General features: G+C 45.5%; 1 protein-coding gene across 1 annotated transcript in view; it reads right to left on the minus strand.

The window, feature by feature from the left end:
• The window catches only part of PKIG (cAMP-dependent protein kinase inhibitor gamma), a 158,125-nt gene extending 134,783 nt beyond the window's left edge, over positions 1–23,342 (minus strand). Inside the window, exon 1 of the mRNA XM_073607582.1 lies at positions 23,319–23,342. The gene's annotated coding sequence lies outside the window, so the exon portion shown is untranslated. The remainder of the gene's footprint in view (positions 1–23,318) is intronic.
• Between the last annotated feature and the right edge of the window lie 3,046 nt (positions 23,343–26,388).

Raw genomic sequence — 26,388 nt, forward strand, 5'->3', positions numbered from 1 at the left:
AATAGAATTTCAATTGAATATCAGAACTATTATTCAAAATTAAAATTACAAAAAAATGATGATTGTCTTTCGAATGTATTTCAAAATTGAATTTGCTTTTAGCATTGGATTTTGGAAATAATGGTGTTTATTGAACAAAAACCATAGACATTGATAGAAATTAATTTGTTCTAGAAAACGTTTCCATCCTGTTGACTTTTTTTTCTGTCATTGCGGTCGAAAACGAATGCCAATTTGACCCCACTAATTATTTTACATGACAAGTTTTTAAACAAAACGATACTTGTGTACAGCCAGCTTTAATTACATTCAAGTATTTCTGCTATTTGCAATAAAAAATATATATTTAACCACTTACCAACCGGCCCATAGCCGAATGACGGCTGCAGGGCGGTTGGATAACTCTGGGAGGGCGTACTATGACGTCCTCCCAGAATTCCCCTCTCGCGCGCCCCCTGGGGCGCGCACCCGAACACATCCGTGACCGCCGGGTCCAGCGGACCCGGCGCATCACGGATCCCGGTAAATGGCCGCTGATCGCGGCCGTTTACCATGTGATCGAGCCGTCAAATGACGGCGCGATCACATGTAAACAGACCGGCGTCATCTGATGACGCCGGTTCCTCTCCTCCCCTCCTGTGTACCGATCGGTACACTGTGAGCGGAGAGGGGGATGGATGGATGTCTGCAGCGCTGTGGGCTGGATGTGTAGTGCCCACAGCGCTGCACAGAGACATCCATCCATCCATGCTCAGCCATCCCTCACTACTAATGCTGTGCAATACTCTGCAATACCAGCACAATACTCTGCAATGCTGTGCAATACTCTGCAATACCCCCACAATACTCTGCAATACCCCAACAATACTCTGCAATACTCTGCAATGCCCCCACAATACTCTGCAATGCTGTGCAATACTCTGCAATACCCCCACAATACTCTGCAATACCCCAACAATACTCTGCAATACTCTGCAATGCCCCCACAATACTCTGCAATGCTGTGCAATACTCTGCAATGCCCCCACAATACTCTGCAATGCTGTGCAATACTCTGCAATGCCCCCACAATACTCTGCAATGCTGTTCAATACTCTGCAATGCCCCCACAATACTCTGCAATGCTGTGCAATACTCTGCAATGCCCCCACAATACTCTGCAATGCCCCCGCCATACTCTGCAATGCCCCCCACAATACTCTGCAATGCCCCCCACAATACTCTGCAATGCCCCCGCCATACTCTGCAATGCCCCCGCCATACTCTGCAATGCCCCCCGCCATACTCTGCAATGCCCCCCGCCATACTCTGCAATGCCCCCACAATACTCTGCAATGCCCCCACAATACTCTGCAATGCCCCCCGCCATACTCTGCAATGCCCCCGCCATACTCTGCAATGCCCCCACAATACTCTGCAATGCCCCCACAATACTCTGCAATGCCCCCCGCCATACTCTGCAATGCCCCCACAATACTCTGCAATGCCCCCGCCATACTCTGCAATGCCCCCACAATACTCTGCAATGCCCCCACAATACTCTGCAATGCTCCCACAATACTCTGCAATGCCCCCCGCCATACTCTGCAATGCCCCCACAATACTCTGCAATGTCCCCACAATACTCTGCAATGCCCCCACAATACTCTGCAATGCCCCCGCCATACTCTGCAATGCCCCCCGCCATACTCTGCAATGCCCCCCGCCATACTCTGAAATGCCCCCACAATACTCTGCAATGCCCCCACAATACTCTGCAATGCCCCCGCCATACTCTGCAATGCCCCCCGCCATACTCTGCAATGCCCCCACAATACTCTGCAATGCCCCCACAATACTCTGCAATGCCCCCGCCATACTCTGCAATGCCCCCACAATACTCTGCAATGTCCCCACAATACTCTGCAATGCCCCCACAATACTCTGCAATGCCCCCGCCATACTCTGCAATGCCCCCCGCCATACTCTGCAATGCCCCCACAATACTCTGCAATGCCCCCGCCATACTCTGCAATGCCCCCACAATACTCTGCAATGCCCCCCGCCATACTCTGCAATGCCGCCACAATACTCTGCAATGCCCCCACAATACTCTGCAATGCCCCCGCCATACTCTGCAATGCCCCCGCCATACTCTGCAATGCCCCCGCCATACTCTGCAATGCCCCCCACCATACTCTGCAATGCCCCCCACCATACTCTGCCATGCCCCCACCATACCCCGCCATACTCCGCAATACCCCGCCATACTCCGCCATACCCCGCCATACTCCGCAATACCCCACCATACTCCGCAATACCCTGCCATACTCCGCCATACTCTGCCATACCCCGCCATACCCCGCCATACCCCGCAATACCCCGCCATACCCCGCAATACCCCGCCATACTCCGCAATACCCTGCCATACTCCGCAATACCCTGCCATACTCCGCCATACCCCGCCATACCCCGCCATACCCCGCCATACTCCGCCATACCCCGCAATACCCCGCCATACTCCGCCATACCCCGCCATACTCCGCCATACCCCGCCATACTCCGCCATACCCCGCAATACCCCGCAATACTCTGCAATACCCCGCCATACCCTGCCATGCTGAGCCATGCTCAGCTGTACTCGGCCTCTGTATGTGGCCAGGCTGTGGAAGTCTCACACATGTGGTATCGCCGTACTCAGGAGGAGCAGGAGAATCTATTTTGGGGTGTTATTTTTGGTATGTACATGTTATGTGGTAGAAATATTGTATAAATGGACAACTTTGTGTTAAAAAAAAAAAAAGCGTTTTAACCACTTCCCGCCCGCCGGCCGTCATACAACGTCCTTGACTTTGTGCGGAGATATCTGAATGATGGTTGCAGCTACAGGCATCATTCAGATATCAGCTTTTTCAGCCGGCGATTCCCTACACCATGAGAACGATCATAGCAGCTGTTCCACTGCTTGATCGTTCTTACGGGAGGCGAGAGGGGACGTCCCCCCTTCCCGCCGCCTTGCGGTGCTTCTACCGACTCACCGCTACGATCGAAGCCAGGATCTTTTTTTTTTTTTTTTTTTTTTTAATTTCAGGCTTCCCAGCCTAGAGGTGAGATGTGGGGTCTTATTGACCCCATATCTCACTGTAAAGAGGACCTGTCATGCCATATTCCTATTACAAGGATGTTTATATTCCTTGTAATAGGAATAAAAGTGGTCAAAATTTTTTTTTTTTGGAAAAAAGCATCAAACTAAAATAAATAAAGTAAAATGAACAATAAAAAAAAAAAAAATTTTTTAAAGCGCCCCTGTCCCTGTGTGCTCGCATGCAGAAGCGAACGCATACGTAAGTCCCGCCCACATATGAAAACGGTGTTCAAACCACACATGTGCGGTATCGCTGCGATTGGTAGAGCGAGAGCAATAATTTTGGCCCTAGACCTCCTCTGTAACTCAAAACATGTAACCAGTAAAAAATTTTAAAGCGTCGCCTATGGGGATTTTTGAGTAGCAAAGTTTGGCGCCATTCCACAAGCGCGTGCAATTTTGAAGGGTGACATGTTGGGTATCTATTTACTCGGCGTAACTTCATCTTTCACATTATGCAAAAACATTGGGCTAACTTTACTGTTTTGGTTTTTGTAAAGCACAAAACATTTAAAAAAAAAAAAAAAACGCGTTAAAAAAATTGCTGCGCAAATACCGTGCGAGATAAAAAAGTTGCAACGACTGCCATTGTATTCTCTAGGGTCTTTGCTAAAAAAACATATATAATGTTTTGGGGTTCTAAGTAATTTTCTAGCTAATAAATGATGATTTTTACATGTAGGAGAGAAATGTCAGAATTGGCCTGGGTGCTCCAGAACGCCTGAAGGTGCTCCCCTGCATGTTGGGCCTCTGTATGTGGCCACGCTGTGTAAATGTCTCACACATGTGGTATCACCATACTCGGGAGTAATAGCAGAATGTGTTTTGGGGTGTAATTTGTGGTATGCATATGCGGTCTGTGAGAAATACCCTGCTAATATGACAATTTTGTGGAAAAAAAAAAAAGTAAAAAAAAAACCTTGATTTTGCAAAGAATTGTGGGAAAAAATGACAACTTCAAAAAACTCACCATGCATCTTTCTAAATACCTTGGAATGTCTTCTTTCCAAAAAGGGGTCATTTGGGGGGTATTTGTACTTTTCTGGCATGTTAGGGTCTCAAGAAATTAGATAGGCCGTCAGTAATTCAGGTGTGATCAATTTTCAGATATGCGTACCATAGCTTTTGGACTCTATAACTTTCAAAAAGACCAAATAATATCCACCGATTTGGGTTATTTTTACCAAAGATATGTAGCGGTATAAATTTTGGCCAAAATATATGAAGAAAAATTACTAATTTGCAAAATATTATAACAGAAATGAAGAAAAATGTATTTTTTTACAGATTTTTCGGTCTTTTTTCTTTTACGGCGCAAAAAATAAAGAACCCAGCAGTGATTAAATACCACCAAAAGAAAGCTCTATTTGTGTGAAAAAAAGGACAAAAATTTCATAAAGATACAGTGTTGCATGACTGAGTAATTGTCATTCAAAATGTGAGAGCACCAAAAGCTGAAAATTGGTCTGGTTAGGAAGGGGGTTTAAGTGCCCAGTGGTCAAGTGGTTAAAGTGGTTGTAAACCCCAGTCACGAAATCTGAACAAAGCACATACAGTATATCTGTAGTGTTTACTTACCTCTCCCCAAAGCTCTAAGTGCCGTTTCTCTCTGGTGCTTTGTTCCTCTGTTATCAGCATGAGTCACCTCTTAGAGGTTTTCCCGACACATGAGATAAATTTGTGACGGGGAGGAGAGCTCAGCACACAGCTTGCCTATTCCGAACACAGCTCTACATGTTCCTTCGCTCCTGTTTGCTGTATGGAGTGGAGGTGTGTGCCTTTTTCACAATCAGCTCCCACACAGTGTAACTGCAGCTCTCTGCCCCCTCCTCTGTGATACTAACAGATGGAGAAGGATTTTAACATGATTGTGCCCCTTTGAAGGGGTGTAGAGAAGAGAATACTAGAGATAAACAAGTAAAACTTATGGGATATGTTTCATCTATATGTATCACCAATTCACTGGCTATATCAGAGGGTTTACAACCACTTTAAATGAGATGTATCTTTTAGGCTTTATGCACATGGGCAGTTGGAGACATCTGGCATAAATTTCGGGCATATTTCTGTGCCGAGGGGAGACAGCTGCAGTGTGCATAGTTATGATTGTGGGTGTACATCATGCTTGCAAGCACGCATATTATTATTATTATTATTATACAGGATTTATATAGAGCCAACAGTTTACGCAGCGCTTTACAACATTAGGAAGGACAGTACAAGTACAATACAATTCAATATAGGAGGAATTAGGGGGCTCTGCTCGTTAGAGCTTACAATCTAGGAGAATATAACGCCCATTTACTCAAGCAGGGCATATACCTACATACATTGCTATTGATGTTGGTATGCTGCAGCTGTCTCTCCTGGGTGTGGAATTGCGCCCTCAATTTACATCAGAACCCTCAAAGCGTCAGTGGCATGATGCATGCAAAGTTGCAAACATAAAACAAAAAATTTAAGAATTACAAAAATTACAATTCCCCTGAAAAGCAAATCCGTACTTGGCTAATGGAGGACAAAGCAGCAGGTTAGCGGTTACTACCACCATTCCTTTTCTTCATTCTAGTCTGAGTATTGTCGCCCTGTCCCCATGTAACAGAACTGATCCAATCACTAGCACTCCACATGGGAGCAAGAAGGGTGTGGGTGGGTGTGTGTGGGTGGGTGTGTGTGGGTGGGTGTGTGTGGGGCGAGTGACTTACACGCTCCTCCATACTCGAGAGTACCAAGTTTTTTCTTAACTTTCTCTGGGGAGTGAAGGAAAGTAAGCGTATGTGCTACAGGGGATATGGGCATTAAAGCAAAACTGATTCATTGCACTGTCCAAGAAAGTAGTGAGAATGATATTTTAAAGATTCCTTTATTGAAAAATTTTACAATTGACCATTGTGTCCTTCAAAGTATGCACTTTGTGAATGTACCCAACGCTCCCAGTGATTTTTCCATTCTTCATAGCATCCCTGGAGGTCTTCAAGTGGGATGGCGTTCAGAGACTGCGTAGTTTGACTTTTGATTTGCGTGTTTGAGGCATCTTGGGGCGAGGTGACGTAGGTGTGTGCCATTCTGAACTTTGTTTCTTCATCACGGGATCGTATTCAAATACCCACTTGACTCAAAAAAATCAGGCTCGCGTTCCAAATAGGCCAACGGGTCTTGGCGAACAAGTTGACAGTGTTCCTTGGAACGAGTTTTGCATACACTTTTCAAATCCTGTGTCACAATTTTATGAACAATTGATTTGTTAATACCCGTTTCCTCTGCAATCATTCTGATAGTGAGTAGTCAGTCACGGTTGAGAACAAACCGCACTGCATCCACATTCTGTTCCGTCTTTGATAAAGATGGGTGTCCTGATCTTTGTTTATCTTCAACACCTCCTCGTCCTTCCTTGAAGGCCTTGTGCCATCGGTATACTTGTGTATCTCCATAAGCTTTTCTCACCAGTTCCAAAGTTTCTGATGCACTTTTACCCAATTTCACACAAAATTTTATTGCATACCGCTGTTCCAAACTCGCTTGCATTTTTCCTAATACGAGACACTTGAACAGGGTGTCACAAAAAGGATGGTCTCGACTCTTACAGGGTTGGAATGCAAATGATCAGTGTTCTAACCTATACCTGGCACATCTCCCCAAGTGACCTTGGCCAGCTTCTCCCTTCAAAGAGCCCATTTCGAACTTTGTTCTAATTATATTCTGGACACACCTCATATGCACAGAGATTAGATCACACATTCTGCGTAGTTTCCATTCCCAAACTGGTACCTTGTTCTGAAAAGTCAAACCACCCTACAACATGGAGGCCCCCACAGGGTATGGGGGGCAGCTGCAAAGCAGGCACACTATATTCCTTCCTCCGTTCGGTTTAGGAATTTGCATTTTCACAGATGCATCCGAACTAGTTTACATAACAAAAGCCAGAGAGGGGATTGATGGCCAAGATCCATCAGGACACGGCGTCAGGGAACAATTATTTGTTTAATCGCTGGAACAGCCAGAAAACAAATGAGAGGCAACGCTCTTCTTCCCATGATTCTTAGTATTTCATGAAGTTTTAATGTGGACTTGTCACAGTAAATAGGAAACCTTTTATTGTAGGCAAAAATTTCAGGTTAATCATCTAAAAATGCCCTAAGGCTACATTTTCACCGGCGATTAGGGCTGGTGCGAATAGTAGCAGCAAAAGTCTTCTGATACCTGCTGCGGTTCTCAGAGGTTAGGTGCAACTGCTGGCCTCCTATACTATAATGACAGGTTGCCGATGGCCACAGCAATTCACTGATCTCTGCAAAGCTAGCGATTGCCTTACTTTTTCAAGGCACCCCAAACACAGATCACAACTCTGTGCGTTCATGGGCACCAAATTGCATGGTATCGCAGTACCATGCAGTTTGTTGCGGTGCGTTTTTAAAAGCAGTGCTGTGCATGTGAACCGGCCCTCAATCATCTTCTCCTCTCCCAAGCAGGCACACAATGGTAAGCACCAGCTTTGCTCTGCAAACCATGTCAATTACACATCTCTGCCTCCTTGGTCAGAAAACTACCAACAAAATGGAAAAGGAGGTGCCTGGAGTACAACATCTCCCCAAAAGCGGGTGATTGAGGAAAAAAAAAAAGCCTGAAAATGTGATGCACCAAAACGCAGCGAAAAAAAATTACAATCCGCATCTATCTGCAAGAAATATTTCTACCTTTTCAAGTACAGATTACTGGTGTTCAGCTGCTGTCAGATACAAACAACCGTGTGAATGTAGCCTAATGCCCCGTACACAGGATCGGAAATGCCGCCAGCAAAACTCCAAAGAGAGCTTTTGGTCGGGAAAATGCGACCGTGTGTATGCTTAATCGGACTTTTGCTGGCGGAATTCTAGCCAGCAAAAGGATTGAGAGCAGGTTCTCTATTTTTCGGTCGGAAAAAGTTCCTATCCGAAAATGCGTTTGTCTGTATGCAATTCCGACGCGCAAAAAAACACGCATTCTCGGAAACAATTCGACGCATGCTCGGAAGCATTTAACTTCATTTTCTCGGCTCGTCGTAGTGTTGTACGTCACCGCGTTGAAAGTTCAGAGAGAGTTCAGTGTGACCGTGTGTATGCAAGGCAAGCTTGAGCGGAATTCCGTTGGAAAAAACTTGGATGGTTGAAAATGAAAATCCGCTCGTGTGTACGGGGCATTAAAGCTGAACTCCAGGCAGATATAAAAGACACTGGTTAGTACAGCTCTCTAATAAGCAAAGAGTTAGTTGACCTTAAGGCTCGATTTACACTGGGGCAACACGACTTCAGCGCGACTTTGTACCGCGACTTCAACGCGGCTTCAGCGCGACTTTAGCGCGACTTTAGCGCGACTTCAGCGCGACTTCGGCAAATTACGAGGCGACTTGAAGTCGCCTCCATGACAGGCGACTTCGCCTGTGGCCAATCACCTCTCTGGGAGGGAGGGGGGGAGGGAGGGGTTTTCCCTGCAAAGTCGCTTGACTTTACAGAGAGATCCGACTTGCAGGCGACTTACATTGAGTTGAATGGGTACAAGTCGCCTACAAGTCGGATAGAAGTAGTACAGGAACCTTTTCTGAAGTCGGAGCGACTTCAGTAGTGTCAATTAAGACGCTCCCATTGCCTACCATGATAATCTAAATGCAAAGCGACTTGGGGCGACTTGAGGGCGTACAAGTCGGATCCCAAGTCGCCCCAATGTGAACCGACCCTAACAGAAAAATGTAAAAGGTTAACTAACACACTCCCTCATATTTATGGCACTGACCAATCAGAATCCATCTGGTCTGTCCCGGAAGCACTGACGGACAAGAGAGAGAAAAAAACACTTTTACTTTTAAATCTTTTTTCAAATGCAAGCAGTGTCAGTACCTGAATATGGCTTGATCAGCATCTTGCAGTCCCTGTATAGCAGGGCTGTAGAGAGGAAGAAGCAGCACAATCTGGTACAGCAGGGCTGGAGAGTGAGAGGAAGAATCAGCACAATCCAGAGCCAATCAGTTCATGTGCTGACAAGAAGCATGCTGACAGGCGGACCAGACCACAGATCCCCCCCCCTCGTCTTTCCAGCCCGCACCGCGCACCATACCCACACACACACACACACACACACACACACACACACACACACACACACACACACACACACACACACACACCCTCCCCCATCGCCAGCTCACTCGCCCTGTGCTGCCCCCGGACTAACAAGTGGAGGCGGCGGCTTTCCCCCTCAGTCTCCCAGTTCCGTCGGTGGGGCTTCCCATTTGTCTCCTCAGCCTCACAGCGGCTGTACGTTTCCTCCCTCCTCCTCATAGGCCAATAGGATGGCATCTCCTTTCAGGCAAATGGGAAACGGGTCTCACGACCCGCTTCCTGGTTGGCCGAGAGGAGAATTAGTGTGACAATAGGGAATTTTCATTTCCTATTGTCACATAACTGAGTGGTCTCAGTGCTCTGCGCCCGAGCCTACCCTTTTCTGAAGCTTATTGGAGCCGTTGGCTCTAATCACATGCTTCAAAAAAAGAAAAAACCCTAATTGGAATTCATGCATCCGGCACCCTGCATGTAGATGAGGGGGCCGGACGCATGGATAGGGGGCGGCGCTCCTGCGCCCCTAATGGATGGGCTGCCACTGGTTAACCTACTAGCTGCTCTATAGCAATATATGGACAATTTATACTGTACATGGAGGCAAATCTTGTGCTTCTAAGTCAAGCAAACAAAGCGTAGAACTGCTTTCCTCTCCCCATCATCTGCTCTTGGCCAGACACAAACGAAAAGGGAGGTAGGCCTCATTTACACCATTTGGGATGGGTTGTATTGTTCCATCTGCCAGTAAAGGAGGAGTGCAGGCTCCTGCGGTGTGCTTTTGATGTGGTAGACTACAAGCTTTTAGGGAAAGCAGATAAGGAAGCCACAAATATTTTGCATGCAGGTATGCAAAACACTTGTATGCTCACATAGCTCTGAGGCTGACTTAGGAAAATGATAAGTGCTATATTTAGAGAGGTGCAGTAATTACTTCCAATTTCAGCAGGAGTTAGTGAGACTTATGAAAACCACAATAACCCAATCTAATGGCTTTGTGCGCTGAGGCAAACAGCAATGTACACAGTGCAGTCAGCGGAATGACCCATTCCTAATCTACAAAATGCTCTGCTTCCATAAAAGTCTAAATATCAAGTTTTTTTTTTTTTTTTTAAGAGAAGGATTAAAGTGAACCTCTGGGATCAACAAGAGAGTTAACACCTAAATTTGGTTAAATTGAAATAAAACAGTCCCGCAGCAAATGCATAGTATAAAAAAGCAGCTCACGCTGAAATACTGCATTCACCTTCAATCCAGAGCCGTCAATTGCAGCAATACTTTTTTACCACAAGATGTCCTCAGTCCTCTGGGTTGAAGGGTACCCAGTGTCAGCCTGGAAGACAGAGAATTTCAAGGTGTCAAGGACCTGCGGGTGTGTCATCAAAAGGGCCGTCTTTAGGGCAGGGCAAAAGGGGCAGCTGCCCTGGGCCCTGTCATTGTTGTGGGGCCCAAAGCAGCTGCCTCATACTTGCCAACTATCCAAGTTTAAATTACCTCTTCCCTTGAGGCATTAGTCCCGTGCTGTGTCCTAATATCTCAGTGTGAAGTTCTGTTACTAATGCTGCACAAATGACTTACCTGCAAACCCAGTGTTTACATGTAAATACCGGCATTGATATGTAAATAGCGGCAGCATTCATATGTATATCATGCCCCCCGAGATTATATTCACCATCACCTATACTGAATGCTGCCCACTGGGAAGGTAAAGGGGCATGCTTGAAAGTCTTGCCTACAACTGTGGTCATGAGGCCTAACATCAGCTTGTTCTACAAAGGTAAGCAAACTAGTGGGGGGAGGGTAGTGTGGGGTGTACAGAGGTAGGCAGAGAAGGAACTACAGTTTGGGGTGCACAGGTAAGCAAGGAGGGGATGTATAGAAGTAAGGAAGGTGGGTGCAAAGATGAGCAGAGGAGGCAGAGTTAAAGGGAAGGGGGACTGGAGTGGAGAAGATAGGGGAGGTTTGGGGTGCCGAGGTTAGCAGGGGTTTTAGAGTGCAAAGGTGTACTGACAGGGTGGATAAAGATGTAGGTCATGTGTAGGGCAGCCCATTCATTTCAATGGGTTGCTCTACGCACTACAAATGCAGAAGAATGTCCCAAACCCTTTGTCAAAATCACACGGCGCCAGGGAACATGTCAGGAGATGTGTGAGGGTGTCATTAACAATTAATGGCACTGCTGTGTATCTGCTAAAGGGCAGCACCTTTCTGTGATGTCAGGAAAATAATTTTGCATGTATTCCCGACACACACGAATGTGAACGCAGGCTAAATGTCTCAATTACATTGGTGGTCAGTGTAAATCTTCTCATTACATTGGTGCTTGGTGTAGAATATTCTCATTCACACTAGTGACCAGTGTGAATGTCCCCCTTACATTGGTGGTCAGTGTAAATCCCTCCTTACATTGGTGGTTACTGTGAATACTTCTATTACATTAGTGGTCAGTGTAAACCCCTATTACATTGGTGGCCAGTGTTGAAACTCCTCTTTATATTGGTAGTCGGTAAAAAAAAAAAATCAGCATTGCCATTGATCAAACCCTCCCCCAACACCGCCACTGATCCCAGGAGTCCTAGTCCCTAGGAGTTTTCTGTTTATTAATGGGTCCCCTCACCTCTCCAGTCCATGCTGTGCAGGCAGTGAGGAGATGATGTGCTGTAACCTCTAGCAACCAATCAGTAAGCAGTAATGATGTGCAGTAACCTCTAGCAACCAATCAGTGAGCAGTATTGATGTACAGTAATCTCTGTACATCAACAAGCAGAAATCATGTGCTGTAACCTCTAGCAACTAAACAGTGAGCCGTAATGCGTGCTGCAACCTCTAGCAACCAGTCAGTGAATGGTAATGGTACACTGTAACCTCTGGCAACCAATCACAATTGCTGCCTGATCTGATTCAATAAACAGATTTTGAGTCTACCTGCTATTTATTGTATGTCTCAGAGCAGGTGGAAGGCAAAACTGCATAGAGGGGGGCCCAAGAAAAATTTTGCCCAGGGTCCAATCAATATTAAAGACGGCCCTGGTCATCAACCCTTGCCTGCGTTCACTGTGCTTCTGTGAAGGAAGGCCCTCTGACGTTATTAGGTGAGTGCTCTTTCGTCCATGAATAAGGACCACCTACTGCCAAAGCCACGGAGAAAAGGAAGGACCAATGACATCATGAGTGTGGCCACAACACTGCAGGATTTGGGGGATGTATTAAGGGTTTTTAAGGGTAAGAAAACTGAGGGCAGGGGTGAGGGTTTCTTAAAACCTAGAGATGGGTGAATCTTAAAAGAGAAGTATGGCTTTTTGTTGTATTGCAGAATCATACTTACCTAGGTGAATGCAGCATCTGTCCCCCGCCAGCTCGAACTGAGACCTGAGTGATCAAACACCGCTGATTACTCAGTTCTTAGAACTCCATGAGCAGAGATCTGGTGCCTGTCAGTCACCGACTCTTTGCTCTACCCCCCACTCACTTGAACACTGGGCTGTTCAGGGGGCGGCAGCTGAGCTGGGTGCCGGTCCAGGCATGTGGATTGATCCCGACTTTATTGTCGCGATCTTGCCTGAGCCTGGACTGGCTCTGTGACATCAGCCAACAGCGGGCTTCAGGCCGCTGTCTGCTGAAAACGGGTCACAGGAGTGTAGAACGAACTGCACTCCTGTGATGCACAAGAGAAGTACAGCCAAACGAAATTTGGCTGTTCTTCTCCTTTAATGTGCTGCTAGCAGGCTTCAACAAGTAATGCTGAAGATTACTGGATGCCTGATGAAGCCTGCTCACAGCTTGTTTATAATAACAGCCAGTGCCTACCTATTGGTGTTAACAATGTCTAACTCACTATATATGAATACACACATGTGACTTGTAGATCGTGACTCCCATCATGGGTGTTGCCAACAATGGGAACCCAGGGCACATGCCTTGCATCTCTTGCCTGGTATCCTGGGTGCCAAACACTGCAGCTACCTGTATTGGATGGTGGCCTTAAACAGGGCACAGGCCATTAGGCCATTCCACCTCAAGACCACCACTTCCACATTTCCCCACTGGCAGGAACAGAGGAAACTAGAGGGACAACCAGCCAAGCCAGCAGAGGGACTTCAGAGAGAAAACAGCGACTGACAGATGGTGCGTGTTTGAGTGTGTGTATATATATATGTGGGTGTAAGTGTGTAGGTATATGTATATGGATGCGTGCATTGTTGAAATGCCTCGTAGGGGGTACTGCTGTGCTATGAATAAAAGGGGTGGAATGAATCATAGGAGGTGCTGCGCACTAGGTGTATATATACACTATATTGTCAAAAGTATTGGGACGCCTGCCTTTACACACACGCGCAAACTTTAATGGCATTCTAGTCTTAGTCCGTAGGGTTCAATATTGAGTTGGCCCACCCTTTGCAGCTATAACAGCTTCAACTCTTCTGGGAAGGCTGTCCACAAGGTTTAGGAGTGTGTCTATGGGAATGTTTGACCATTCTTCCAGAAGCGCATTCTTCCATGAATGCAGCACCCCCATTGACATGAATGCAGCCTCACCATTGCCATGAATGCAGATTCACCATTGCCATGAATGCAGTACCCAACATTGCCATGAATGCAGCACCCCCCTTGCCATGAATGCAGCACTCCCGTTGCCATGAATGCAGCACCCCTGTTGCCATGAATGCAGCACCCCCGTTGCCATGAATGCAGCACCCCTGTTGCCATGAATGCAGCACCCCAATTGACATGAATGCAGCCCCACCAATGCCATGAATGCAGCACCCCCATTGCCATGAATGCAGCCCTACCATTGCCATGAATGCAGAACCCCCATTGCCATGAATGCAGAACCCCCATTGCAATTAATGCAGCCCCCCCATCGCCACTGATGCAGCACCCCCATTGCCATTAATGCAGCCCCACCATTGCCATTAATGCAGCACCCCCATCGCCATGAATGCAGACTCACCATTGCCATCAGTGCAGAGTGATCCATGCCCATCTGCAGCCTTGGAAGGGACAGGGAGGGGGCGGGACGAGCACCAACACATTCTCGGCGGCCTCTTTAACACAAAGTCCCGCCTCCTATAATGGAAAGAACAGTCATACAATGGCAGCCCAGGAAACGGGACTTCCTATTACAGAGGCCGGCGCGTAGACAGGAAATGGTCACTGTATGTACAGCACTCGTCCCGTCCCCTCCCTGTCCCCTCCAAGGCAACCAGCATATATATATTTTGTGGCCCCCAGCGCTCGGGGATTCGTTGGGGGCCACAAAAGATATACATGTCCAAATTACCAGACGGGCCATTCGAAACCGGAACACGGGCCGCAATTGGCCCGCGGGCCGGACTTTGGACATGCCTGGTCTAGGATAACACCCAGGTGTGTGTGGAGGGACCAATGGTTGTGCCGTTGATCTCAATGGTAAAGTCATGGGGATGGGATCGGGGAGGAGGAAATATTACATGCTCAGTATAAGAAACATTGAGTTTGAGGAAGTGGTGTGACATTATACTGATATGTCGCTCAGTAAGTTTGTGATACATGAGGAGATTGAGTGGGTGAGTTGAGGAGTCAAGAGATAGATCTGGGTGTCGTCGGTATAGAGGTGGTATTGGAAGCCATGGGAAGCTCTGTACATTACTGTTACTCCTCACCCCTGCCCTCTATACATTGCACACTCCTGACCCCTGTATCCTGTACATAACACACTCTTGAACCCTGCAATCAGTATGTTACAAACGCTTGAACAATGCACTCTATGTTATATACACGTGACCCCTGCACTCTCTACATTGCACACTCCTGACCCCTGCACTCTCTACATTGCACACTACTGACCCCTGCACTCTCTACATTGCACACTTCTGACCCCTGCACTCTCTACATTGCACACTCCTGACCCCTGTAATCAGTATATTACGCACTCTTGAACACTGCATTCTGAATGTTAGATACTCCTGATCCCTGCACTCTGTACCTTGGATAATCTGGACCCTGCACTCTGTAAATAGCACACTCTGACCTCTGCACATAATCTCTGCATCAGACTTGGGGTGACAAATTACTCTTCAGACATGAAGTTGAAGCAAAAAATGCTGCACCCTGGTGATATTTGACCTCTTCCATATTGTTCAGGTAGATCTCCACCTCTCCAGGGTTGTTTACCCCGTGTTACGGAATAACAATGCGGGTCTGTCTGGCTGCTACTCTCTATTTTCAGATTCTTTGTACAATCAGCCCCGCCTTTGCTATTCTCTTGTGTCTGTCATCTCCATGATGCACGTATCCTCGGTCAAACTCCTTTATGAAACCATAAATCTAGTTGTTACTTTTATTGGCCCAGTCAGAAAACAAATATGGTCCAAGAATCTCCTGGCTGTCATACGGTTATGAGCTGTGTGTGATTGCAAAGGGTGCTGGAATGCCTGCCGACAGCTTCATATGCTTCGATCTGCAATTTCCATTCATCAGCCATGACACTTCGGGGCTTAATTTGTTTGTGCAAGGAGGCAGCCCGATTCCTGTTTTATATCATGGCATCTACAAGTACAGACTGCATACTGCACAGCAGTGGCGGCTGGTGCTCAAAATTTTTGGGGGGGGGCGCAAAAAAATTTGAAAAAAATCATCAATTGCAGCCACTGTGCCATCAAACGCTGCCACTGTGCCAAACGCTGCCACTGTGCCCATCAAACGCTGCCACTGTGCCCTCAAACGCTGCCACTGTGCCATCAAACGCAGCCACTGTGCCAAGTGCTGACACTGGGCCCATCAAACGCTGCCACTGTGCCCAAATGCTGCCAGTGTGCCCTCAAATGCTGCCACTGTGCCATCAATTGCAGCCACTGTGCCAAACGCTGCCACTGTGCCCATCAAACGCTGCCACTGTGCCATCTAACGCTGCCACTGTGCCATTAAATGCTTCCAGTGTGCCCATTAAATGCTGCCAGTGTGCCCTTGAATGCCCCCAATGTGACCCCTGCCCGCTCGCCGTCTGCCCGGCACTTACCCTATCTTGGTGGGGCAGCAGGTGACGGCGAGAGAGTGGGGTCCCCCATGCGTCTCCTGCTGTCCTCTCCTCCCGATAGGCGTCCAATAGCGGCGCCTGTCGCTTCAGCCAATCAGGTGACAGGTAACAGACAGGAGCACCTGATTGGTGGAGAGGAGGTTTAGTGTTAGGAAAGCGAATAGTCATTCGCTTTTCTAACACAGCTGAGTGACCTGCGAGCGCCAAGCATGGCGCTTGCAGGTCACCTTTTGTGACGCCTATTAGAGCCTATGGCTCTAATCAGGTGCTTCAAAAACACCAAAAACATAAAATAAAATAAGAGTGCAGTGCTAAAAAAATAATATGAAAATATAAATCCAAAAACAGTTATGGTGAACAAACTCTCAAAAAATAAAAATAAGATATAGAAGCTGAGGCAACTAGCACGCTAAAAATGACTAAGGGTGATAGCCCAACTATCTTTAACACAACAAACACATAAGTGAAAATAAAATGTTGATGAAAGTAATGGTGAAAACAAGTCTCACATAAAAAACTAAAGCAGATATCACAAATAATTGTTCCAATAAATATCACATTAAATATTTCAATTAATTGTAAATAAAAAAAGTGAAGGACAGTGAGAAATCTTATAGACCAAACACTGGAAAGAGAGGAAAACACAAAAATCCCAAATTATAAATAGTGTAAAAAAAGTCCCAATTTTCAAATAGTGCAAGGGAAATTCCAAGCTGGAAAAAGTCCATATACAACGTGAAAGTGATGCTCCAAAAGGAAATGTGGTAAAAAAACAAGTCCAGCATCCAAGGTAGTTCACACCCAAGTGAGAATTGAGGCTCCTTACCAACTATAGATGACCACCATACAAGAAGTCTCACCAGGCATTTGGGAAATTCAGGTCTCCCACTAACCTATACCGACATCTACAGTTGAAGCTGAGATCATGGTACTCAGAAAACAAAAACAAAGGATGCTCCCATAGTGTAATAGTTTAAACAAAGTAATTTAATAAGCTGAATAAATTGCACTTACAAGAAGTTTCATCCTTTAAAAGCGTAACAGCAGTGGTATATCAAGGTTGAAATTGCGGCGTCTCCATGAGCTTCTGCCCGCTTACTGTGTGTCCCATCAATCACCTAGAAAAACGTAATGACGTCACCGTCACAGGCTCCACCCTACGCGTTTCGTCACGATAGAACGTCGTCTGGGGATTGGCCAAGCTTCAAAAACACCCCCAGTCGCTGTAATTCAGGTGCCCTGTGCCCGAAAAGGGGACGGGCGCCTGAACAGGGGGTGGCAGCAGCGGCCATAGATAGATTCATGCAATGCATGAATCTATCTATTGGTGATAGAGCGGGCGGCAGGAGAGAGGGGGCGGCGCCCGTGCGCCCTTAATGCACAGGCCGAACCAGGGGGAGATGAAGGACCAGGATCAGCACATTGCAAGAGAAGCCCTGACATTAGGTGTCTGAAAACAATGACACCATGCAAGAGACAGCATGGAGGGCTATAAACAAAAGTGTATAAATATACAAGCAGAGCTTGTCCTGTAGAAATGGCAATTCCCCTTTCCCATTATGACTATTCACTGGCCAATGCTAAGGCACTGGTCACATGGCCTATGCCTTGGAAATCCTGCCCAAAAACAGATGACACACAGTACCTTACCAATGCTAGCTATACATGGCTCAGCCCCACAGGCTGGACAAGAGAATTCAGCTGATTCCCCAATCCACACTAAATGGCATAAATGGAAGAATTTCCATTGCCTGTGTCCAGGCAAACTCTGTATCTGCAGCTACCTCCATACCCAAACAATTACTCTGATAGGGTACAGTCAGTTGATTTTGTCAAGCCGGATGGTGCTTGCAGGGCCACCCATGACTCAAACTGTACCTGTTTCAACAAGAATTGCCAAAATTACCCACTGAAGTAACTAGCCCTCGGGTGATGCTCAGAGATAAAACAAATCCTCCAATATAAGTTGTACCTGTTTATGTGCAGTCTTTTAACCACTTGCTTACTGGGCACTTAACCCCCCCCCCCCCTCCTATCAAGACCAATTTTCAGCTTTCAGCACTGACGCACTTTGAATGACAATTGCGCGGTCATACAACACTGTACCCAAATGAAATTTTTATAATTTTTTCCCCACAAATAGAGCTTTCTTATGGTGGTATTTGATCACCTCTGCGGTTTTTATTTCTTGTTAAAAAAAATGTAAAATGCTGAATTAAAAAAAAAAATGTTTTTTTATATTTTGTATAAAATTTTTTGTGGCAATGATGGGCACTGATGGGTGGCAATAATGGGCACTGATCAGTTACACTGATAGGCAGCACTGCTAGATGGCACTGACTGGCACAACTGGTGTGCATTGATAGCTGGCACTTGTGGGCATTGATAGGTGGCACTTGTGGGCACTGTTAGGTGGCAATGGCAGGTGGCACAGAAAAGGCAGATGTGCCTCTTCCACTTCGGGACCGACGTTCCTTGCAGCTGAGCCGGTGATCGGCTTTTTTCTCTACTCATGCTATCAGCGTGAGTAGAAATAAAAAACTATTACCGATCTTTTGTTTACATCATGCGATCAGCTGTCATTGGCTGACAACTGATCACATGGTAAGGGGCCAGGACCGGCCCCTTACTCGGATCGGTGATCACCCCAGTCTCAGTGACTCGGTGATCACGGCGCTCTCGGCAAGCGCCCTGCAGGGCGCGCACACAGGGGAGGCTGTCATATGACAGCTTCCCAGAAATCCAGGTCCGCGCTGTGGCCGTCATTCGGCCATAGCGCGGATGTCAAGTGGTTAAAAACACACAGATCCAGCTGGCGGGGATCTGAGGTACACACTGCACAGCACAAAGAGGAGATCTGAGTGTAATCTGAGATCAGAGTGGAAGGAATAGACACACACCCTTACACAGTCTCTTAATGAAGCATGCAGAGCCGAGGCTGTAAATCACCTCCTGTGTGCTTGGGGGGGCTGTCTCCAAAGATTCTGTGGCGTTTGTTCAACCTGTCAGAAGCGACTAATGCATATATCATAAAGAGGAGAAAGGAGACAGAAATGGAGTTGGCAAATACACACTATAGAGCAGACTTTTCAACACAGGAATCCTTGAAACAACTTTCCGGTCACAGGGAACTCCTGCTGAAAGTGACTATATCTACATCTCAGGATACATTAGTGTGATGGTCAGTGGGAAGAATGGTCCTTACACTTGTGGTCATTGGGAAGAATTACCCCCTTACAGAAAGCTAAAAAGATCAATGGTGTGAATGGGAACTTATCTGAGGGGCAGAAATTGCTCGTTGCTTAAGGAACCCCCAGTAACCTCTGGAGGAACCCTGGTTTAGAAACACTGGTGTAGAGGGATATGATCTGTTTTTATATCAGAGGTTTACAAAACTACTTTAAAGCCAAGCCCTGGCCATCTACTTCCCCCTTTCCAATAAGGAGCCTAGTGACCAATCAATGTTCTCTCACTTGAATGTAAGACTGTGAATATACAGCAGGGGGTCTCCAAAGTGCGGCCCTGGGGCTGGATGTGGCCCTTTGCTTGCCTCTATCTGGCCCCTTGGGGCACTAGTCCTACAACTGCCACTAATGATGGGGAAGCATTCCTCCCATTGACACCAATGATGGGGTGCTATTCCTCCAACTGTTAACAATGGGGCACTATTCCTTCCACAAAAAAAAACAATGATGGGGGATTTTCTACTCACACTGGCCCCCTAAAGCCTGAAGGACAGTAAACTGGCCTTTTGTTTAAAAAGTTTGGAGACTCCACGATATACAAAGTATAGCTATGTGTTTAGAGCAGTGTTTCTCAACTCCGGTTAGACCTGCCCAAGCTGACCGGAGGTAACCAGGCTCCAGGGGGGCTGGAATTCCCTGAAGGTTGGGCTAAGCTCTACACCAGTGTTTTGTCAACTCCAGTCCTCAAGGCACCACAACAGGTCATGTTTTCAGGATTTCCCTCAGATGAAACGGTGGTGGCAATTCCTAAGGCAGTGAAACTGATGAAATCACTTGTGCAAAATAACGGGAAGCCAGAAAACATGACCTGTTGGTGTAGAGCTTAGCCCAACCTTCAGGGAATTCCAGCCCGCCGTAACAAGGTGAAACCAGGATCAGAGGGGCGCGCAGAAGATACTTTCCTAACTAACTGGATCAGATGGCCAGATTTAGGCTACAGAAAGTGCACTTGAACTTTGATTATGACGGCCAACTCCATGGAATGCAACTATCTTACTATTCCTGTTTAATCTCCACCTTGTTCTTTATTACGCTCAACCGGTGTGCTTTCTTCTCATTTCCTGTGCTTGGAGCAACACCACTCCTAAGTAATGGACAGGAACTATATCCCAGATAAATAAAGCCATGTCCTGGGAGACGTGACAGTGGCACAAAGGGTTGAAATCAGAGCCCTGGGATAAGAAACACCCCATCATTAGCAGATAAGAGCAGACTTGTATACAAACACTGAGAAGGAGGTGATCCGGAATTTGGAGATATGTGCACTGGGAAAAGTTCCTATAAGCATTTGGCTGTGTAGAATCAGACGGAGAGGAAAACAACAGCTGTTCCCACTCACATCAGTATGACAGTAGAATACACAAACCTCTTCTGTGCACACAGCCGCACACGCAGCTTTATTCTATTACATTTCTCTCTCATCCAATTCAAAAATTCCTGATCACCCCACAAGAGTAGTATAGTGTCACTGAGCTACTCTGATAGAAGTATGTAAAAAAAAAAATAATATATATATTTTTTTTTTACATACTGTCGCCAGTCAGTATCCCTGATCACTGCCACACCAGTCATATAATAACGCTGTACCACACTGATGACAGTAGGTAAAAAAAAAATAAAAAAAGTGAAAAAAATTACTTTTTATTTAATTTTTTCATTTTCCAAAAATTTCTTGCAAATACAACTTCAACAAACTCGCTATGCCTCTTACTAAATGCCTTGGACTGTCTACTTTCCAAAAAGGGGTCATTTGGGGGGAATTTTGGGGCCTCAAAGAAATGAGATAGGCCGTCAGTACATCAGGATTGATTAATTTTCAAATATATATATATATATATATATATATATATATATTTTTTTTTTTTTTTTTATTAGAGCTGCACAATGAACCGTTAAAAAATTGTGATCTCGATTAAACCCCCCTGCCAGAGTTTGCCAATTCTTTCATATAACAAGTGGAGAGACTTATCTGCTCACTCAGCTGTCAAAAGAAAACATCTGCCAAGTTTTTAACATGAAACATTGTAACTAACTATTCCTTCTTAGATCAAAAGGGATAAACTTCTCTGTGAAAAAAAATCCAGGCAGTCTGCCAAGTTTTTAAACAACGTGTAAATGCAGGAAGTTTAACCACTTAAAGTCTAAGGCCCCTTTCACACTTATACGACTTCAAAGTCGCGCGATTTTACCACGATTTCGCAGCTGCTATTTTGCGGCGATTTTACCGCGATTTGGGAGCAGTACTATTTTGTACGACTTTGCCACAACTTTGGCATTAACAAATGAAAACATACATGGTGTGAGGCTTGTGCTTACAAAGTTGTACTGAAATCGTGTCTATATTATTCAGGTACGATTTGCATGCTACTTGAGGGTTTAACATTGAGGTCTATGGAGTACAACTCGCATGGAAGTTGGACCAAAGTAGTGCAGGGACTACTTTGAAGTCGGCACAACTTAAAGTCGTGTCAATATGAATGGTAGTCATTGAAAATCATGGAGAACGACTTGTCATACGATTTTGCAGTACAAAATCGTGGGACAAGTCGTATAAGTGTGAAAGGGGCCTAAATCTTTTTCTGACACTTGTTTCTTGAGTTAAAATCAATATTTTTTCGCTAGAAAATGACTTGGAACCCCCAAACATATATATTTTAGCAGAGACCCTAGGGAATAAAATGTCAATTGCTGCAATATTTTATGTCACACTGTATTTGCCAAGCGGTCTTTAAAATGCAATTTTTTGGGAAAAAATACACTTCAATTAATAAAAAAAAAAAAAAAAAAAAAAAAAAGAAACAGTATAGTTAGCCCAATTTGTTTTAATGTGAAAGATGATGTTACGCCACGAGAATCGTGATCTATCTTCTAAGCAAAAAAATTGTGATTCTCATTTTAGCCAGAATCGTGCAACTCTAATAGAGATTTTATATATATATATATATATATATATATATATATATATATATATATATATATATATATATATACATACATATATATATATACATACATACACACACACACACATATACATACATACATATATATATATATATACACACACATACACACATATATATACACACAATATATATATATATATATATATATATACACACACACCATAGTTTGTAGACGCTACCTGTATACTTTTTACGCAAGCCAATCGAAATACACTTATTGGGATTTTTTTTACCAAAGGCATGTAGCAAAATACATATATATTTATTTTGTCCTAAATGTATGAAGAAATTAGATTTTATTGGATATGTTTTGTAACAGAAAGCAGAAAAGAAAAAGTTTTGCATCAGTTAAACTTCCCCAATAGGCAGAAGAAGGTTCCCGATGATGGTGTACTATGCAGCCTGTGCACATCATACTGTAGCAGCATTTCAGAGTGTAAAGGACCACAATCTCGTTGTAGACGGTTTGATAAAAGCTGCGAGCGACGTGACTCTGGGCCAGAAATCTTTTTACAATGGGTTATTGATTTTCTGTCCACATCCGATCCTCTTGGCTAGGCCATTACATCTACAGAACCCATGTAAGCATTTCTCCAGCGATAGATGTGAAAGAGCGAGACTTCCTCCATCAGCTTGGCTACCCTCCAGTGAACTTTTTACATAAGATAAGGGCTGTGGAGGAAGCAATTTACAAGGCCACATTCACTCATCACGAAACTGCCCGCAGACACCGAGAACATGACATCGATCGGAAGACTCAAATTACCATTAAAGCAAGAAAAAGGAAGTCTACATAGAAGACTGAGTATGGGACTGATCATTGTTTGCACATATTTGGACAAAATTGTGTCTTATTTTACTCACAGGCGAAGTAGGACCTACCTTATAACTGGTCAGAATTTTCTAGGACAGTCCCAATTCTTGGGCTGCAAAAAAAAGAAAAAAGGTACAGTTTAGGAATAAGGGTTTAGTTAGCAGGATTAAGTAGCAGAAAATGGGCTTATTGCAAGATATTGTGATTAAAAAACATCCATATTCAGCCTAAACCATATCCGTTTTGTTTAGCCTTTCCCATTTTGGGGTTTGCAGATGGCTGCCAAAATAACCATGTAGGATGTCAATGTTAAAACTACCATGGCCACCAGCAGGAGAATAGTTCAGGGGTCGGTAGTGGATGGCCCAGAGTTCAGGGGTCAGCAGTGGATGGCCCAGAGTTCAGGGGTCGGCAGTGGATGGCCCAGAGTTCAGGGGTCGGCAGTGGATGGCCCAGAGTTCAGGGGTCGGTAGTGGATGGCCCAGAGTTCAGGGGTCGGTAGTGGATGGCCCAGAGTTCAGGGGTCGGTAGTGGATGGCCCAGAGTTCAGGGGTCAGCAGTGGATGGCCCAGAGTTCAGGGGTCAGCAGTGGATAGCCCAGAGTTCAGGGGTCGGCAGTGGATGGCCCAGAGTTCAGGGGTCGGTAGTGGATGGCCCAGAGTTCAGGGGTCAGTAGTGGTTGGCCCAGCATTCAGGGGTCAGTAGTGGTTGGCCCAGCATTCAGGGGTCAGTAGTGGTTGGCCCAGAGTTCAGGGGTCGGTAGTGGTTGGCCCAAAGTTTAGGGGTCGGTAGTGGTTGGCCCAAAGTTTAGGGGTCAGTAGTGGATGGCCCAGAGTTCAGGGGTTGGTAGTGGATGGCCCAGAGTTCAGGGGTCAGTAGTGGTTGGCCCAGAGTTCAGGGGTTGGTAGTGGATGGCCCAGAGTTCAGGGGTCAGTAGTGGTTGGCCCAGCATTCAGGGGTTGGTAGTGGAAGGCGCACAGTTCAGTAGTAATGCAGAGTTCAAAGATCAGTAGAAAACAACACAGTGTTCAGAGGTCAGTAGTGACACAGAGTTCATGGGTCAATAACGATGCAAAGTTCAAAGATCAGTAGTAAGCAACACAGACTTCAGGGGTCGGTAGTAAAAGAGTTAAGAGGTCAGTCGTGATGCAGAGTTCAAAAGTCAGTAGCAAGTGATGCAGAGTTCAGAGGTCAATAGTAAATGACACAAAGTTCAGAGGTGGGGGGGTAGAGACATAGATTTGTGTGTTATTAGAACAGCCTTTCTCAACCAGGGTGCCTTTGTGTTTCTTCAGGGGTGCCTTGGCAAAATGTCTAATGCCTCGTACACACAATCGGACTTTCCACCAACAAAACCGTGGATTTTTGTTTGAAGGTTGTTGGCTCAAACTTGTCTTGCATACACACAGTCACAAAATGTTGGCCAACAATTCCAAACGTGGCAACGCAGTGACGTACAAGACGTACGACGAGCCGAGAAAAAGGAAGTAATAGCCAGTGCGGCTCCTTCTGCTTGATTCCGAGCATGCGTGAATTTCTACTGAAGGAGTACTTAGATAGGTAGAAGGAGAACCAGGAAAGAGCAGAGTTTTGGAGGCCAAGGTAGTGGAGTTTTTTTTTTTTTTTTTTTTTTTTTTTTTTTAGGATGAGCGGTGGTCAACTATATTGAAGACAACATAAAGGTTTAAAAGTATGAGTACAGCGTAGTGGGCAAATTAGGTTTTAATAGGGTTCATTTTCTAGCTAATAACCTAATTTTGTTTCCTGCACTTGCAGCGATTTGCTCCTTCTGTGTGTAATTTCCTGGCCAGTAATAAATTAACTCAGGTACACCCAGCACCAGGGACAGGCAGAGCCTGAAATACCAAGTACTGTACAGGCTGTGTATGGACCTTATTTATTAACAGGTCAGTGACATGAAGGGCCATTATTACATATAGAGGCGAAATAAAAAAAGTGCAGAGCCATTTGTCTGTTGAAGCTCCATTCTCCATTATGTGCAAATGGGAGCAATACCAGGTGTTATTAGGTTATTTTCTCCTCCAGGTCGAATGCTCTTCATAGAGCGATTCAAGAAAATTTAGCTTAATAACATTTGATTTTGCCCCCATTTGCACAGAATGAATGTACATGCAGTTTTACCGGGAGGAATAGCTCTGCAGATTTCTTATAAATACACCCCGTAGGATGACAAAAGCTGCCCGACCAGGTTGTCAGGAGGTCCATCTGCCTGTAGATACACCCAGGTTTATTCCTAGTTCCCAGAGTAACCTAGAAGGATCTAATATTCAAATGATGACTTCTGTAAGGAAGCTTAAATCTGGTCGGCCTCACCTTGCCATTGGCCTCCAAAAGGCAGACATCATATTGATGGGTCAATTGTGAATTACGGGAGGAGGTGGAAGTCAGAGTCTGCAGTTTCAGGCACTTCTGGATGATAACATTCTAATATCTCCCTTTACAATGGAAGAAGCCATTGCAGATTCCTGTATCCTCCTTCTGTCCTACCAACACTCAGAGACAACTAAACTATGAGTAATCCGGAGCTAATAATATCGTTTTGTTCTACGTTTCTTGTATACTGTATCTAATAACACCCTTGGCTGTGTAATTATCCTGTGTAATTACAGTCACATCACACAGGAACATGTATGTCTTCTGGGTATAGGAGCACTGGTCGGGGTGCTGTTATGGAACACAAGGGCAAGTGCTGCACCGTTTTAAAAGGAAGGGTTTTTATAGTGCATTGTGTGTAATGGCTACTGTGCAGGGGCGGACTGACCATTCGGGCACTCGGGCACTGCCCGATGGCCCCATGCCACTAAGGGGCCCCATCAGGGTTGCCAGCCTCAATAAAACCAGGGACAGTATGTAAAAATCTGTGTTTTTTTAAAAAACTCAAGATTATAGCTGCCCCGCCTCTCCAGTACCTTTTCACTGTGTGTATGTGTATTCTGTGTGTGTATATTGTGTGTGTATATTGTGTGTCTGTGTGTGTATACTGTATGTGTGTGTATGTATACTGTGTGGCCCCATAATCTATTGCCTGCGGGCCCCATAATCTCCTATTGCCCGAGGGCCCCATAATCTCCTATTGCCTGGGGGCCCCATAATCTCCTATTGCCCGGGGGCCCCATA

The sequence above is a fragment of the Aquarana catesbeiana genome, linkage group LG12 (assembly GCF_042186555.1).
Source record: "Aquarana catesbeiana isolate 2022-GZ linkage group LG12, ASM4218655v1, whole genome shotgun sequence".
Taxonomy (NCBI): Eukaryota; Metazoa; Chordata; class Amphibia; order Anura; family Ranidae; genus Aquarana; species Aquarana catesbeiana.